This window comes from Micromys minutus (genome assembly GCF_963924665.1).
Source record: "Micromys minutus genome assembly, chromosome: 4".
Lineage (NCBI taxonomy): Eukaryota > Metazoa > Chordata > Mammalia > Rodentia > Muridae > Micromys > Micromys minutus.
The window spans coordinates 57,943,888-57,963,758 of record NC_137973.1 but is presented as its reverse complement, the minus strand read 5'-3'; positions in this window follow the sequence as shown (position 1 = coordinate 57,963,758).

Below are 19,871 nucleotides of genomic sequence, written 5' to 3'. Positions count from 1 at the left end.
TAGTCTATGCCAAATTAAAAGCTGAAGGTGACTATAGCCGAGAATGATATTTAAATTCATGAGTGATGCATTATTTGTTAAATTTTACATTGCTTTAAATTATTAAAAATGATAGCCTATTCTACTTCTGAGTCCAAATATCTTCAAAAGTATTTAGCTCTGTAAATTAAATGTTAAGAACGGGAGATAGAACCATGAATTCTTGCATGTAGACACTTTATGATATTAAGAACACACATGAAAAAAATAGTTCTATGTACATCTTGTGACAAATATCACAATTTTGTTTTCATTTTAAGATATTACTTTAATCATTTGAAACAGTGTTTTTACTTATAATGGATCTCAAATATATGACTTTAATAGTTTATGAATTGCTTTAATTCATAATATTTGTAATGTTAAGAAAAAAATTATACTGTAGGGCAGAGTTTTTAGTAACTAGGTCTGACATGTTCAGAATTTTTAAAGGTTTTCATGTAAAATTGTGAACACTGTTTTTGCAATGTGACCATTCAGTTTTGGTGGAGTTGCTATTTCTTAGTGTCTTCTACTTAATATTGAACTGGTCATTTAGCTATACATCTCATTAAATGTTTTTAATTAAATTTGTCCTCTATCCTTGATGAAACTATTTAAGTAACTAATGACGGGGAAGACCATTTTAAAAATTAGAGGAATTCTCTGGATAGATGTGTAATTGCTGAAATTGCCATAGTTCTTGTTATAAACACTACACACACCACCTGGAACAATTGAAATCAAAACTAAATATTTTATAAAGCAAAATGTCCACTCAGATCATTTTATGTAGTATTTAAGATAATTTTTTATTGTTAACATATTTTTATGTCTTGGTTAATGTTTTCAGATTTGATCAAGTCTATAAATCAAGGATATATGTTGATGTAACTTAGATCAACTTATATATTGGACAATATATAATCAGAAAAATCTTAATAAAGTTTTGTATTCTTCATAGTAGGATAACAGTTGTTCTGCTCAATATTCTAAGTATTACACAAATTTAAATAAAGAATTAGAGGCATTATGTTCATAGAACACATAATGATTGACATTTTGATACAAAGTGTCCTTTCCTCTAATAGCAGCAAATAGTAAGAAGAGAACTTGTGAAAATAAATATCCATCTATCTGTCTGTCTTCAGGACTTATGACCTAAGCAGGAACAAAAGATGGTGGGAGAAAAATATATCACTAGAGAAATTTTTTAATAACTGTAGTTTTTATAGTACATTTCCTCCTCCAGGCAACAGGACAGAACCAGTCTTCTGTGAGTATGGCCACATTTATGGGTCTTTATCCTTGGGGTGGATCACGTTTCAGGAATCTCCTGTGCGTGGAAAAAGTTTCTTTATCGCCATTTCCATAGAACCATGGATAATAACCACAGCATTGCACTCCCTGCCCCCCCCCCCTTTTTAATGACATCTAAGAGCTTACTTATGTTCATTCATGATGCAAACAGAGCAAGAACTATGAGTAATAGCATTTGAATTTATCTCTTTTGATTTAAAGTTCATGGAGAAGACATCTATACCCTCCCATCTCAGTTGGAGGCTAAATGATTTCAAGTAGTACTTAGGGGGTGGTATTCATCATTGCCCTGGGGTTTGAATTACATCTTCAGGAAGGCCAATCTAATGCCCAAAACAGAGAGGAATATCTAAAGCTCTGTTTGTAACTTTTTTTTTTAATGTTGTTGCAGGTAACTAGGTCTGACACTTCAGGCTTGTTACAATTGTTGTCTTTTCAGTACATAATTCAACTTGATTTGCTCATTTGTGTTCAGGGGTTAAGAATCCTTTCTGGGTTGAAGTGATATATGCTTGGTAATTATCAGCTTGCTCGAGCTGCCATATGAAATATCATCAACTGGATGGATTAAGCAACCTTTATGTCTACAGATTCAGAAGCTAAATCAGGCTGCCAATACAGCTTTCCTCAGGTAAGTACTATCTCCCTTAGTAACAGTGACCTGCCAATCACTCTGCGCTTACATATTAGGGTGGCAAAGGCTCTGGTTTCCTTCTTCTTATAAGGGCACTGACTTCAGCACAGAGAGTTCCCCATAACAGTCTCCTTTAATTCTAATTAATTCCCATTTTCTAACCCCATCCCTCAGAGAGAGCATTAAGAAAACTCTATCGTTAGCATGATGGTTTATGATCTATTGAAGATCATAAGGTATTGTGGGAAAAAAAGAAAACATTTAATATTAAATCCAACTTGAATGATTATTTTTAGTATTTGTTTCTTAACTTTGTGTTTCTTATGGTCCAGCTTTCTTTGCAGTGGATCCTAATGTCATTCTTAGTTGATACATGAGAAATTCCAAGATAATATCAGAGATGGGATGGCTCATGAATATAGAAGTATTATGTGATGTGGTGTCCTTGAAATGGAAGTCTCTATTTTTACAGTCCTCTGAGGGAATCAAGTGGCTACCCCTAGATTTGATGGGATTGTTCATTGACTGACATGTTGTAGAAGTCTAGTCTCAGTCAAAACCACTAAGCTGGAAAAAATACCCAAGATCTGATGATAAGACTTGATGCATGAACTTGAGAAAATCACTTGTAATGTATAATCCAAAATGTTAACAAGACCCCCAAAAGGCCTAGTATCCAGCCTCTTTCTTTTTACTTTTCTTTTAAATTGAGGTACCAAAACTTTCTGCTGTCTACACTGTAAGATTTACTCCTACAGGGAATGCCTTCTCTACCATCTTTTATAGAATTTATATTTTTATGTGTATACACAGTATCTATTATGTTCTGTATATGATAGGTGTGTGATTCAGAGTGTTAGATATTTCAGGTAAGTTCTGAATTAAAGTTGTAAAATAAGATTGAGACCAACCAATGATTTCAGATCCTGAAAGGAGTTTTGGCCACATTACATTATGTCATTTTCCCATCATGAGTATCCTGAAAGAACTGAATTTTGGCTTAATATTGAGTACACAAAAGTAAGTTAAAATGTGGCACAAGTGCATTAACTCAGTAGTTACCCCAGCCAAAATTCTTGTGATCACATTTTAGCTTATGTTTCTTTTCTCACTGAAATTTCAACACTCCAAATTTATCTAATTGATATCAATTTATAGAAGTCTAATCTGAGTAAATCATGTTTCTTCTGTACCCTTTGAAGGAAGTATAAAGTATAAAAAGAATGCAGAAATACAAATTGAAAGAGATCTACAGTCTCTTAGTATTTGTCATAGTGGATATAAGATGACTTTACTAGACCTGGGTTTCCTTGTGAATTACAAGTAAATACAGGCTTTATCATGTAAGCTGTTAAGCCACCCTGACAGACAAACTGTGAAAGGTACTACACCCCAGAAACAACTCACAGACTGTGTGAAGTTCAAGAAAAGAAAAAAAAAAGAAAGAAAAAAGAAAACCATTGTGCTCAATTCTTAAGCACCAAGAAAACTTTGATTAATTCCAGGTTACATCCTGTTTTACATGTACTTTATGCTCATTGTAACTAGTAAGACCTTAATGCACACTATCAAACCTTTGAAAACAACAACAACAACAACAACAAAACAAAAGCCAAGCACTGACAAAAATGTACTCATATACTTTTATGCAAAAATGCTTAAAATTTGTACATTTATCTTTGTTTTTTAAAATAAAGTTGTTCAAAAAAAGGGAAATAGCAATTAAAATATAAAAAGAGGTTAGATTATGTCACAGGAAATCTAAAAGTACAGTGAAAAAGCACCAAAGCCCACCATGAAAAATAGTACTAGGCATCTTGGTCTTATATATTCAAATGCTGAAACAAATTAGAATAATTCTCAATAAGCTATAAAGAGAATAAAGTTGACCCTGGAAGTTACAGTAAAAACAGAAGCAGAAAATTGGGATTCAAGATAAAAACATTTTATTGATGACTATTTATGGATTGTTCTTTAATATTTTTTGTCAAGCCCTATGTTCATCAATATAGATCTAGATCAAATCATCTCTACCCTACAGTACACACAAAACAGCACATAGTGTATTAGCCAGTCTAATTTTTTATGTAATTTAAATCATGTGCTATATTGAATTAATAACATCAAAGTGAAATAACTTTTTTACATACAATTTTAGGGACTTTGTATAAGCATAATGACCTAAGACTTGATGAATCACAGGTGCCCATTTGAGATATTTGGAGGTACATTGATATTTGAGATACATTGAGGTACTTGTAATCCAGTAGTGCAGGACAGAGGCCAGCAAATCCCAGCAACTCAGAGGCCAGCAACCCTAGCAATAATTTACCATTACTGATCTCACATTCAGATCAGTGGGAAGCTCAGTGCCTTGGCAAAAGTGATGAAAGCAAGAGTTAAACAATTGGAATCATTCTTCAGCCTCCGTATGCACGTGTAGTGGCATGGGTACCACAACCTACCTTAAACCATCAAACGCACTATATGTATACACAATGAATAAGCTACACAAGTTGTTCCTATTTTTCCTTTGGTTATGATGTTATTTATGTGATTATACTAGTATTTTTGCCATTTTAGGAAATCTAACTCACGTTAATAGGGAAAGAACATTAACTTGAAATTTGCACATGCTCTTTAGTCTCTATGTTAGTACTGAGAAATCACCAGCAATATTTCTAAGGATATTATTGATTGAAAAAAGGAGGCATTTGTGTACTCAGTAAATATGAAGAGCAGTGATGGCTATAACTGATGAGAAACTACATCCCAAGTGTACTGCATTTTGCTGTCATCTGATATCATAGGATGCTCAGTATTTATCTTTGTCAGTCATGAAGCTCATATTGGATGGAGTCACTGTGAGTAACTGACCACTCCTGTCTCATAAATTGACTCTCAGCTCTCCTTCTATACAGAAAAGAATAATTATATAGAACACTGAGCTAATACTGTATTTCCTAATATTAAGATTATAGTTATAAATGAGTTAAATATTTCTACTGTGAGTATAAATTGTTATATTAGAGAGTGTGTATATTTAAATAATTTTCTCTAAAACTATTATCAAAATGATGTGAACCTTGTGAGTTCCAAAGGAATAAAATCAACTTACTTAAATCCATGCAATGATGTATTAATGAATATGTTAATGTTTAATAAATCCAGTGTTCCTAACTAATACAGAACAGAAAATTAGTTCCGTATTTCACTGCATTTCTCTTGAAGTTTAACTGAATATAGAAATATTATTTTATTGTTTGAAACTATTTTGATTAAAATTCATAAGTTAACAAAACTAATTTCTCAATACTTTTGTAGCTCTGTATGAACTACAAAGGAGGCAGAAGGCAAGTAAATAAAGTATTAAATTGTGTATCACAAAAAACTTATTTCAGTTTTATTGTAAAATATGATTTATTAATACATGCACATATAAATGTATGTATCAAATATATACATCAGACATCCACCAGTCTTCCATGTTGCTGAAGAGTCTATATAGGAACACAATACTGCTAACAGACACAGACCGTTCACAGGAAGGACTCTAATTTTTCAGATTCACCATATTTTATATAAGCTTACCATTAAAATGTGAGCTGTTATTTTTTAAATTTTTTATTTTTGGAAGTTTTGAGGATTCATTAGTACTCAATCTCATGTAAAACTTTTAAAGACAGAGATAGCTACATATATGTTTATAAACACGTTTTCTTACTTGCAGTATTGGCTTGATTAATGCTATCTTTTATAAAGGTACATTGAAATTATTAATAATAATTTAAAATAATTTTGACAGGCATAGAACACACACACACACATATATATACACATGACATTCTGTTTATATTAAATGCTCTATAATTTAGTAATTGTCCAAATGGTAATTTGATTAATAATATGATATACTTATTTTATTAAATTTAACAAAAAAGTGATCATTGATGTAGCGCTTTTTATGAATAAGGATTGGGTTTATTTTTTCATAGTTATAATGTTCAAATGCCTCAGAATCATATTATTTAAGAAAGAAGCACATTAATTCATATATTTACATAACTAATTGTAGTATTGCCATATAAAATACACTGAAAAGATAAGAATTTGTTTTTTAATTTTATAAGAAAATTATCATAGATCCTAATGTATCATATGATAATTATGTACCAATGTGTTTCATTCTGGAACTAGTGAGATGGCTTAGTCACCAAGGTCATGCATTATTTTTTTTACTCAGAAGACTCATGTTTGGTTTTCAGTATACACATTAGACAGCTCATTACCACTGACAAGTTCAGCAAAATATGTCACTCTCTTCTACCTTCTACCTACAGGCATAAAATGACAACAGGTATGACACATGTACATACAAATATAGCGTTCAAAAAGAAACTTTTGGAAAACAATAATTTGTATTTAAAATATGTATACATCTTAAGAATACTAGGTGTAATACCATGCATTGTTAAAAGTAAAAGGGATATTTGTATAAATGTGAACACAAATGAAATAAAAATATCCTGAGCAAAAAGGTAACCCTTTTAAAATGATTTCTAAAGCCACTTGAAGTATGTATCAAGTACATACTTTCCATTTTCCTTGCTTTCTTCCTTATCTTTTCCTTATAGTACAGTATCAACACTGGATACTTTAAGCACACATCCAATATAAATGTAGAAATAGATCCTCATATGACCTACCATAACCTTGAAGAACAAATGTGAAAATCTTTATATAAGACAATATTTCTTTAACAGAATTGTTCTGTGAACAGTTACATGTACTTTGCATTTTAGTACATAGTACACACGTTTCTCCAAAACTTTCACACCAGTTCACACTTCCTACTCATTGTCTTTGTACTTACCAATTTTTCCATGTGCCATATGAATATTTCAGTTTTAAGTATCAGTTTCCAAGTGACAGAAGTTGTGCAGTGCTCAGATAGCAGAGGACTTCACATTATTGTACAGGGATGTGTCACACATGCCTGTTACAATAAAATACACTATGAAGGGCTGCAATCTCTTGCCAATAAGGTAGCATGAGCATCTTCCTTTACCCAGTAAAATGCGGAGAGACTGGAACAAACAAAATATAGACAAAGCTTTAGAGTTTGTTTTATATTTATTTGAAAATGTCCCTGCTTCTTCTGAGGGCATTACCTTCATAAACCTTACTTGAATTTCTATTTTTTCCCCTCCAAAGATCCAAAACTTTAATTTAAAATAAACTTATTTGAATTTCATTTGCTATTCTGCTAGTCTCTGAGAATTGCTTGTGTCAAGAATACTTGGAAATACACAGCAGCCTGAAGCTCTTTTAAGACAGCTTTGTACTTGATGGCATGAAGGTACAGAGATTCAAGATGTGAGACCCTACCATGTGCAGAAACTCTGCAAAATAATGATGTTTCTCCATAAAAATAAGCTTGGAGGTTTATCTTGTAGTGCTGAGACAAGATACACTTATATTTTCTCTCATATTTTCCATAATTATATAAATTATATGACTATAGGACAATCGGTGCACTGGTAAAATCATGCCAAATGTCATTTTGCATGTTTGTATATTGTAATAATACAACCAACAGGAATACCCAATGTAAACAGAATTATAAATCATGCATTATAAGAACAGATATAAAAATTACATTTATCAGTGCTTTGGGAGTGAATATCAGGAATGTGCATGTTCCAAAATAATGCTTTCAATTTATGATGTTTTTTCCCTTGCTGGTATTAAAAATCAAAGCAATGTGTCCTGAATTAGGTATTGGTATTATTTAGGGTAATAGTTTTTCTAAGCATAAAATACTATTGATCCTGTGTCTGGCTTATTGTACAAGAACAGAGTGTAATCCATTACGAGAGAGCAAAGCCATTAGACTCCTCGTGCATTCAATTAGGCTATTACTTTATCTATCTTAATTGATACGGCTAATAGTATCATATATAATTGCTCTGTATAGGCAAAAAAAAATGTGCCTGTTAATGAGTCTTAGCTAATTCAAAGTGCGGTGTTTAAGCACTATCCGTAATTCTATACAGAGGTTCAAAGTCAATACACACTTATCTTCCTAGCCATCTAATACTTGGTAGGAAGGATTGTTTCAATAAGGTGATAGTAATAAAAAATTAAAGTTAGTGAACTTAACTTCATACTTAGTTCATGTGCTTTTCCTCTTTTTCTTTTTGGTGATATATATCTTACATGTGTTTTAATGATCAAATAGTTCTAAGTTAGAATTGCTTTTATAATATTTTCCTGAATAAGAAATATATTCTGTGAAACAAAACAAAACAAAACAAAAACACCAAAAATCCAACCAAACAAAAAACAGCTTGTAACAATGGAAAGCAAATGAAAAGGTACAAACTTAAGCACCCTAATGATAAAGTTGTGTTAATTGCTTTTCTGTTTTGCTTTGATCACTTCTGTGTGTTTCTTTTAACACACAGTCCAAAACCATTGTGTCCAGAATGACCAAGAAGGCATGGTGGTCAGAGCAACTTGATCCATAAAACTGACCAAGGAGCAGAAGAAGATGAACCCTCACTTGTGTTTTCTCCATCTCATTTCTTATTGAACTCCAGTAGTGTGATGATGTTCCTCAGCTTTTGGGTGAACTTTCGATCTGTCTTCAGGTAAACTTCAAGAAAAACATCTTTAAGGATTTGCCTATAGGTGTATGAACTACCTGATTCCAAACTGAATTAATATCCAACAAAAAACTATTAATCACTCTGTTTCACCTTAATTTAAAACATAAAACAAAAGAAATAAAGATCCATGGTGTGTTGGTGTTCCCTTAGCAGGAGGAGCAGACAGATGAAAGAGTGAAGACCACAGAACAACATGATTATTATTTACATTTTCTGTGGACAAGATAAAATGTCCTAGCAAAGCAACTTATGCAAGAATAATTTTATTTAGCTGACAGTCCACATATACAGTGTATCATGGTGAAAAGCTCCAGACAGCTAGCCATGTTCTATCTGCAGTTAGAAAGCAGAGAGGGAGATAAATGCTACAATTTAGCTAACATCTCCTTTTCAAGCAGTCTGTGATCCAGAGTGGGGAATAGTATGCCCCTACATCTTCCCACCTCAGTGACACCAATCAAAATAAACTCCAAAGCCGTGCCCACAAATTTATGTTAAGGCTACTCTACAAGGTGGTTTTAGCTCTTTTGACAGTATTAATCTTGAAAATAACCTTTCTTTAAAGCAAAATGTTTTATGAATGTAAGTTAAATTGTTCCATTTCTACCTTTGCAAAGAATGTGATCTTATTTAAGTCAGCCTTACAGAAAACAATGTTTCCTTTAAGGGACATCATTCAGTCTAATCTCACACTATCTCAGGAATATCCATTGCAGAGTGCCTGTGCTGTTTACTTATATTTATTTGTGCATTGTGTTTGTATTTATGTACATTTATTTGTATTTATTTATTGTTGTTCTGAGACAATATCTGCCCAGGAACATGGTATGCAGCATAAGCTGGTCTAGAGCTCCTGCCAATGCCCCTTCTTTCAGACTCCTGAGTGCTGTGTCTATAACATGAAAAACTCCACCTGACTCTGAGAGCACAGCTCTGATGCTGATGCTGACTGTTCCCAAACTGAGAGTGGAATTGGTCTAGATCCGGAAGGAGTCTCCATCTTTGTTTGATTGATGGCTACACTGGAGTGACCACTGCTGGAAGGGAGAGAACAAGGAGTCCAGTATGTTCCTATATGTAAAGTACGCTCTCCTTCCTAGAATTGCTTGCTAAGATGTTTATTAAATTCGGTTCCATTAAGTCAGAGCACTGTAGAGGCTGCAAAAAAAATCGAGCTATAAAGAAATTTAAAGCCATGAAAGATCGTTTGATTTATCCGAGTTCTTATCTAGCAGTTTATTCCCCAAGACATAATTAGATTCGGAATTCTTGAGAATGTATTTTAATTTTTGGTGGGGCACTTAGATCCCTGAACCATAAACTTAATTTAGAAAAATTTGCATAAGATTGTGCTTTTTCAGTCCATTTATGCAATACATTCACTATGTTTTGAATATGAAGAAATCATATTTATAGCTGCTTTTCAGGAGGAGTTTGAGAAGTACTTCATTTCTGACTAAGACACTCTGGCCTCAGAAATTCGAGCCTTTTATTAACTCTTTCTATTGGTTTTCCTTCACAAAGCCTTGAAGAGCTGACTTTCACTGTGAACACTCATTTTACTACTAGACTACAAAACGATAAAAGGACAAATTGGCTTAAAAAATAATAAAAGCAAAAGGACATCTCTCTTTGTTCCAGTTCAGCAAAATTCCTAAATGTTGCATACACTCTAGATGGAATATCATGTAATATTTGAAGAGAGCTTTACTTTGGACTTGAACTGTTTAAGTCAACTTCCTCTTACAGAAAAAAGACTGGAAAATCCGGAGGGTATTTTAAATCACCATGCAAAAACTGCTATATGTAATTACTGTGCAGCTATGTTTTTACCCTGCCCAGAATGACAGGTAATTAAATGATGCAATGTTGTCATAGGAAAAGTTCAGTTTTATTCTCATGTGAAATCACCTCTATTTCTTCATCCTTTAATGCTTATTTGAGCATAATTCTAACTAAAATGTAGCTGTTTCTATCTCAGCCCAGGTTTAACTGTAACATTTAAAATATGGTCCAGACTGAGTGGAGTGTCCATTTCTTTCCCTTACTGTAATGTAGACAGTCTGGAACTTCTAAATTCCAATGCATTTTTTGAGATCAATTGATGAACCAATTGCGTACTTATAGGGAACCCAGGGAATACACAGCCTGGAGAGTGGTATGAGGTGATATTCTTCACAGTCTAAACTCTAGTTGGAATATACAAATGTTTTATTTACCATTCTATTGGTGTGATGAAACACCACAACAAAGGCAAAAAAAAAAATAAAATAAAATAAATTGGTGGCTTGCTTACAGTTTCAGATGGTTACGCCTTGTTTGCCATGAGGCGATAGGCTGATAGGCTTGACCCTAGAGCAGCAGCTGAGAGTTCACAACTAAATCATAATCTGCAGGCAGAGAGAGAGTAAGGTTCGACCTGGCATGGTCATTTGAAACCTCATACTCTACCCCTAGAGATCTGTATCTTCCAATAAGGCTATATACCCGAATCCTTCCTAAATATTCAAATACAGAATCCTATGGAGGTCATTTTTATTAAAACCATCACAACAAAATGCAAATATATGTAAATTTGTAAGAAAAACTCTGTAGGAAGAATATTATTAAATCATAAGTTGACAGTTTTGATTTGTCCTCTTTTTGTGTCTGCTCGGTCTTTGAACAGACTGTGTTTCTCTAGTACTTAGTAGGAATGCTTCTGCAGTTTAGGTGGAGTATTGTGAGATCATCTGCTGTAAGGTTTGATGCATCCAAATTTATTACTTTAGTCTATGCATGAATAAAATAAACTTAAAGAGATAGTACATTTAATTATAGAGTTAAAAATAAAAATCAATAAAATAATTATAAATTTTAAGATAATAAAATAGCACAATATATCAGTTTACCTTACTTGAGAACTGGAAGGATAAGATGTGACTCAAGAGCAGGGTGTAGCTTTGAGATAAAGTGTCAACCCAGTGTGCTTGAGGTCCTGAGTTAAATGCATGGGAAAAACCATTTTGTGTTACAATTGATTAAAATTATACATTTTGTCCAATCTACCATGTTTTAAAAGGCCACAATTTGAGAGAAAAACCTTGCAAAACATAAAGGACTGAAATGCAAACTATCCACACAAGAAGAAAAACGAGAACTTAAGAAAATAGCGTTTAATAACACTGGGAAAGCAGGAGGAGGCAGCTTAACAAGGAAGCTCTGCTTCTTGCCACTGTTTGAAGAGAGCCAGGGAAGCACGCTTACATTGGCACAAGATGCAGCTAGTTTCCTGCTAGGAAATCCCATTTCTAAGATGCTAAAAACAGCAAATTCTGATAAGGATACCACATAGGAATTCTCATCCATTCCAAAAATGGAAAACAGAGAAGGATGGAGAGCCTAGGAGACATGCTGGAATTGCTGAGAAAACCCACCTATGTTATCACTGATATATCAGTTGGTCCAGTTTGTTACTTGTATGAGTAAAGAACTTATACTCAATAAAAACTAAATCCATTTTGTATCATATTTATTGAAAATTTCTAACTATTAGACAGATCCCAGATGTGCTTGGTTAATAAATTATTACTGCAGGGTTGCAAGAGGGCTTAGCATTTAAGAGCACTGGTTTATCTTCTAGAGGATTCAGTTTTAATCCTCAGCACACACATGGGAACTCAACCATTTGAAACTTCACTTATGAGGAATCTAATACTTTGACCTCCATGGGCAGATATAAAGGCCAACAAAACACAGACACAGAAAAAATTATAAATAATAAAACATAAAGTTGCCAGGTTTGAGTCCTCTCCTTCTCTCTCCCTGTATCTTTTCCCGTATCTCCTATATGTTATCTGCTTTTTTCAGACACAAAAACTTTGCTTCCTCCTCTGAACAACGTTTTGTCTGTTCATGTGTCTATGTAACCCCAATAAAAGGCTTTTGCTCTATATTTGTTAGACAACACATACAGAACAACATGGGGGGAAAATGAGAGATATTTTACAGAAATCCATAACAAAATTTTACAAGAAATGAAACTTTACTGATTCTGATTGATCCTAGATTACCTGGGAACAACAATAACAAAAAAATTAAAAAACAGAAACAAAAGCAAATCAAAGCTAAAATCACAATATCTGAAGGTTGCTTTTAATATTTATATTGCATATAAGTTTTATAAGGATGTTTTATATCCTGTTTGTTGTTTTCAGCAAATGACTATTATAGCACATGTACGTTGCTCTGTGTGATAGGTTAAGGGAATAAAAATACATAATTAAAAATCCATATGCATTAAAATAGATGGTAAAAATAGATTGTATAAGAAATCCCAGGGAAGTAAGATTACTTGCAACATTGTTTTTATAAAAGGAAGATTCGAAACAAAGAAAAAAGAAGAACAACAACAGATTGAGTACAGAATAAGAAACCTGTCAGGTTTTAAGTGACATCAAAATGTGTTGTTAACTAAACCTGTGAAGTGCAACAACATTTGCAGTCCTCAAGTCCCAGAGATAATTTTCTAATCATGTATACACATACAGTTGTTATACTACATAGTGACCTAATCATGTTTACATATACAGTTGTTATACTGCACAGTGACCTAATCATGTATACACATACAGTTGTTATTCCATACAGTGAAATGGTGTACCACAGTGAAGGGATAAAAAGAAATATGGCACCTCACATAAAAGACAAAAAAACCCTATGATTCATTCTGTTAAATGACCCAACACAACATAAAAATGTGCTGCATCTGTGAAAGTCATCAGTGTGATACCTGGAGAGGCAAACCAAAGGACAGAAAGGATGAACTGTGTACATGGGTCCTAGAAAAGGAAAGGAAGGTGCACATTTGGAGGATAGGGGATTATTTTGATGTAGATAACTCATGGTGGACAACATTTTAACTATATGTGTAAAAATATACTGGATGTCCAGCCAGTATAAACATTGCCAGTTTTCAGTTAATAAAGTATTGGAACTGGCTAATGAATAATAATTAATACATATACTAGGACAGGATATTGGAGAGAAGAAAGCACATGTTATTAAAAGCATACAGTAACTTTTATATTTTTCTTCTAAAATTTTCTGAAAAGTAAAATGTGCTCTTCAAAATGCATTTTCTTAAAATGTGAGTTTGAATTATGTATTGTTAATTGGATATGTGAGCATAGGTTCTAGAATTAAGGTCTCTAAAGATTTGTATTACTCTTAATCTTCAAAATGTGAATAACATTTATTGAGTCCACATCTGATGCATATCATGTCCTTGAGAAGTGCTAGTAATATCTATCATTTTAGATTTCATACTCACTGAACTGATCAGTTTATAATAGCACAAAATAAATTCTGCCTTAGGAAAGCATTATGTATCATCCACATATAACCTTTAAATATTAGGGAAAAGCATTTCTAAAATTCTCCCTTTCTAATGCTTTTTAAAAGTTGAAAGAGAACTAATATCCCTTCTGGGCTCAATTAAGCCAGCTCATAGCTAGACAAAAAACTCTGTCTGCACTGGGCATATACGACAATTATCTTACCACCTAACTTTTCAAAGTCATCCTGTTGTGGGACTAGACTTTTCCTGGAGAAGACACAACATATTTGCCTACTCACTCTAGGTTGGGAGCCCACAAGAGACAAAAGTACAGGTGCCATCTAAGTCCAACTGTTGACCAAACATGTTTTATTCATGTAACTTATGGAAGTGTTAGTGAGGAGTTTTTAGAGAACAGCCATGACTCAAAGGCAACTGCATCACCAGTGCCCTCTCTAACATTGGTGACAGCTCACACAGCTGGAGAGCTGGAGATGGCTGTCCAGCCTGCAAGTGGCTCAACAGGCTGGAGAGTGTCCTTCTCAAGTGCCTCATTTGGACTAACCTTATTCGGGCATCTTAACTGGTTTCTGCTTCTTACAGTCAGCTAGTCTAGTTTCAGTTTCTTTTTTGCTTTGTTTTTCTGTTTTCTTAAGAAGGCAGCTCCTCTGATTTTCTCTAAGCAGTTTTATTGCTTACTCTGTGAAGGAGGAGTCTAATAAATCTGGTCAGTTTCAAGGACATTCTAAAACTATTTTGAATGGTTTAACCTCCTACAAAAGTGTCTTCCTTTCAGGATATTTCAAGCCCCAAAAGAAACAGTTAGATTTTCCACGACGTAAAATTGACTAATGAGGCTTTAACTTTATTTATACAAGTTTGAGTCATTTTCTATAATTAAAAAAAAAAAACTGAGACTGATTATTTCTTGCCTAAACCCAAGAAATCTGGGGACCAAGTGTAACGTTTAAACTTAGAGGACACTGAGATGCTTCATTCAGCAAAAGTCCTCCCCACCATGTTAGACAACCAGAGTTCTATCCTGGGATCCCTGTGGAGAAAGAGAAGACCAATTTGAAAATTGTTCTCAGATATTTCTTTGTTTGTTTTTTTAAGTATGCGTTTATTGGGAAGCTGTTCTCCAGTAAGTAGTAAGTTCACTGGCCAAAAAGACTGAGGCCAGAGTAGTCACCATGGGGAGAGGAGGGGGTGGTGGTGAGAAGAGAAAAAGAAAAGGAGCCCTGCAGAGACAGATCAGTAGACCATGGGAGAGAGAAAGCATGTGTTCTAATTCCATGTCAGAATATTAAACTGCAGATTGGCACAGAGTCCATGCCTTGGACACTAGCTGTTGAAATTTCTTCTAAAACCAAAAGGGCTATTTTTGTTGTTTGGTATGACATGCTATTTCAAACCTGTTTTGCACCTCTAAGAGTCGGAGTGATTTGGAGCTAAGATAAAATATTTGAGTAAAGCAGTGGTAGCTGAGACCTTTAATCCAGCAAAGACAAAGATCTCTATAAGTTAGGTGTTTTGTAAATCCCAGAATTACAGTGGACAAGGTGATGATGGCACAAGCCTTTAATCACACTAGCCAAGGACAAAACTCAGATACAGTTCCTAATTGATACGTTTGCATACTAGAGCAATCCCATACCATATTTACAGATTCTTATAAAAACCCTCTACAGGATTACTAGAAAGGCAGCTTAGCTAGTTGTCAATGGGAATAGAAAGAAAAAGCTGGTATTTGCAAGTAATTACCAGTGATTTCTAGTAAGCTCATCTCCATGTTTGCAACACTAACCAATATTGAACCAGATGATACCCTAATTACTGATACCATAGTTATTGGTGAATTGGCTACTGGGGACTCCTCATAAAGCAAACATTAGTCTATCAACACTTTTATGGTAGCTTCTATTGCAAAGCTTTTTGAATAAAGAGAATGAGTATTCTTTCCGTGAGAAACAAAACAAATCTGGACATTTCATGAGACAGGGAAACCTTATACTCAGCATCAGCCAACCACCTTATGGTCATACATGTGACCCTAAAATAGTAATACACTTATCAAAAGCAGAGTCCTTTGTAGACTTATTCATGGAACAAAGGTGTTACAGTGGGTCTAGAACTGATCTAAATGCTTTTATAACCAGGGAGCAAAGACATTTGTGGATTTCTGCATTGATGAAATACCTCAGTTGCCTATGATCCCCATTCCTGACCAGATAGAAGGCACCTAATGAAATATGAAGACCCATGGAATAGTCAGAACATTTGAATAGTGGGTGTTTTACTGATGGTTTTACAGATGGGAGTAAAACTAAAAATGCTTCATTCTATAGACCAGGGGATGGAAAGTCAATATGGTGGAAGGAACTACAAAAATCAGGGCAGCATTACTGGCTACAAGACAAAGAGATAGTAAAACAAAAAAATCCCTAAAAATCATCACAAATAATATAAAATATCTTGCTATGACTCTATCCAAGCCAGTGAAAGATCTGAATGATAAATACTTCAAGTCTCTAAAGAAAGAAATCAAAAAAAAATCTCAAAAGATGGAAAGATCTCCCATGCTTATGGACTGGCTGGATCAGTATAGTAAAAATGGTAATCTTGCCTAAAGCAATCTGCAAATTCAATGCAATCTCCATCAAAATTCCAACTAAATTCTTCATGGAGCTAAAAAGAGCAATTTGCAAATTTATTTAGAATTAAAAAAAAAAAAATCCAAGGATAGCAAAAGGTATTCTCAAAATTAAAAGAACTGGAAGAATCAACATCTCTGACTTCAAGCTATATTACAGATCAACTGTGATAAAAAACACATGGTAATGGTACAGAGACAGAAACGTTGGTCAATGAGTAGAATTGAAGACACAGAAATGAAGCCGAATACCTCTAATCACTTGATTTTTGACAAAAGAGCTAAAACCATCCAGTGGATAAAAGACAGCATTTTCAACAACTGGAGCTGGTTCAACTGGAGGTCATCATGTAGAACAATAAAAATCAACCCATTCTTATCTTCTGTTCAAAGCTCAAGTCCAAGTGGATCAAGGACATCCACATAAAACGAGACACACTGAAACTAATAGAAGAAAAAGTGGGAGAGAGCCTCAAATATATGGTTAGAGGTGAAAATTTTCTGAAGCAATACCAGTGGCTTATGCTTTAAAATCAGAAATCAACAAATGGGACCTCATAAAATTGAAAAGCTTCTGTAAGACAAAGGACACTGACAATAGGACAATAGAGCAACCAAAAAAAAAAAAAAAAAAAAAAAAAAAGAAAAACACCAATATTCCGTCTGATAGAGGGGGTAAGATAAAATATATACAAAGAACTCAAGATGTTATATTCCAGAAAATCAAATAACCCTATTAAAATGGGGTACAGAGCTAAACAAAGAATTCTCAATTGAGCGATAGTGAATGGCAGTGAAACACCTAAAGAAATGTTTAACATCTTTAGTCATCAGAGAAATGCAAATCAAAACAACCCTGAGATTCTACCTTACACCAGTCAGAATGGCTAAGATCAAAAACTAAAATGACAGCAGATGCTGACAAGGATGTGGAGGGGAAGGAACTATTCTCCAATCTTGGTGAGACTGAAAACTGGTACAACTACTCTGGAAATAAGTCTGGCAGTTTCTCAGAAAATTGGACATAGTACTATCTCAGGATTCAGGTATAAAACTCCTGGGCATATATTCAAAAGATGCTCCAATATATAAAAAAGACACATGCTTCAAAATGTTTATAGATGCCTTATTTATAATAGCCAGAAGCTGGAAAGTACACAGATGTCCTTCATCAGAGGAATGGATACAGAAAATATTGTGCATTTACACAATGGAGTACTACTCAGTTACTGAAAACAATGATTTCATGAAATGCTTAGGCAAGTGGATGAAACTAGAAACTATCTTCCTCTGTGAGGCAACCCAATCATAAAAGAACACACATAATATGCATTCACTGATAAATGTATATTAGCCCAAACACTGAGAATACTCATGGAACAAATCACAGACTATTTGAAGCTCAAGAAGAAAAAAGACCAAAGGGTGAATGCTCCATTTCTTCTTATAAAGGGGAACAAAATACTTACAGGAGAAATTATGGGGATAAAGTGTGAAGCAGAGATTAAAGAAAAGGCCAACTAGAGACTGTCCATCTTGGAATCCATCCCATATAGAGACAACAAACCCAGCCACTATTGTGGATGCCAAGATATGCTTGCTGACAGGAGCCTGAAATAGCTGTCTCCTGAGAGGCTCTGTCAGAATCTGAAAAACACAGATGCAGATGTATTTTTCAACCAACCATTGGACTGAACATGTGGACCCTAATTGAGAAGTCAGAGAAAAAAACTGTAGGAGCTGAAAGGCTTTGCTACCCAGCAGGAAGAACAACAGTACCAATCAAGCAGACTCTCCAGAGCTCCCAGGGACTATACCTCAGTGTCTCCTGCTGCATTTATAGCAGAGGATGGCCTTATCTGGCATCAGTACAAAAAGTGACCCTTGGTCCTGTGAAGTGTCAATTTCCCAGTGTAGGGCAATGCCAGGGTAATGAGAGTACACGGGTGGGCGAAGGAGCACCCTCGCAGAAGCAGGGGGAGAGGTGATAGAACAGGTTTCAGGAGGGGGAACCACAAAAGAGAATAACTGTTAAAATGTAAATAAATGAAACATCCAACTTAAAAAAAAAAGAGGCTTTCATACCTCCACATATTTTTTAAGAAAGTAAGGAAGAAAAAGAAAGAAAGAAAAAATAATAAAGAAAAGAAGAGGGGAAGAAAGAAAGAAAAGCAAATGGAACTATCTTTTCCAATTCATCGTACATATGCAATTATATAGCTATGTAGTCATCAAAATGGAAAATTACTAACTGGAAGATCAAGATATGGCCAAGATATGTCCAGGATATCTTGTAACAGGAGGCATGAATGGAAATGAAAAAACCTAGCAAAATTTAGCAAAGAAATTTGATTGTATATAGGTCATATAGGTAAGACAGAAAAAACATCTGAATATAATGAAAGAGTGGACAATTTCGCATCATGTTTAATTAAAACAAAAACATTAAAATTTTAAAGGGACCAAATTCAGAATAAATCATCAATAGGTTACACATTCCCTCCCAAAACCAAAACAAAAACAAAAACAAAGCAAAAACAAAAACAAAAATCTTGAACTTAGATGTTTATCCCTAACATTAAAAAACAGGGAAAATGGAGAAGTAATTTAAGCCAGGACAAATCTATAAGTATAATTATTATAAGGAATCTTTACTTTGAGGCAGAGGCAGGCACATAATAATTATGGTGATATAGTTAAAAAATTCTTTGCAAAAGACAGGCTGAAATTAAAAGTGAATGCCCTTTATGATCTAAAACTATGCTTAAATCTTGCACATATATAAAGGGAAATGGAATAAATAGGTATATTTATCTATACATATTAAGCTATATCTTATTTTCAAAAATTTTAAGAATTTTTAAAATTTCAAGTGAAAGATAATATTTGTATTGTTGCCAAAAAAGCAAATTATCCTAGGAAAAATAAGCTGCTGAAAAGGAACATGTTAGGGTAGGGTGGGGGTCTTGTTTTTGTCTTTTCACGAGAATAAATGCATTCAGCCAAGTAATCCAGAGACCACTGGACAAGGGAAACATCTAAATAAAAAGGACAAATTATCAAGAGAAAATGTCCCAAGAAAAAGAGTAGTTGGTCTAATTTTATTGCTCACCTCCAGCTGGTCTAGGCTGTTCTCTACAGACATAAGTGGCAAATGGTCTTTATGTGGTCCCAATTCAACTAAAAATTAAGTATACTTTGAGACTAGAGCATGGCTCTCTTTCTCTCTAAACCCAGACATGCTCGGTAAAGGAAAAT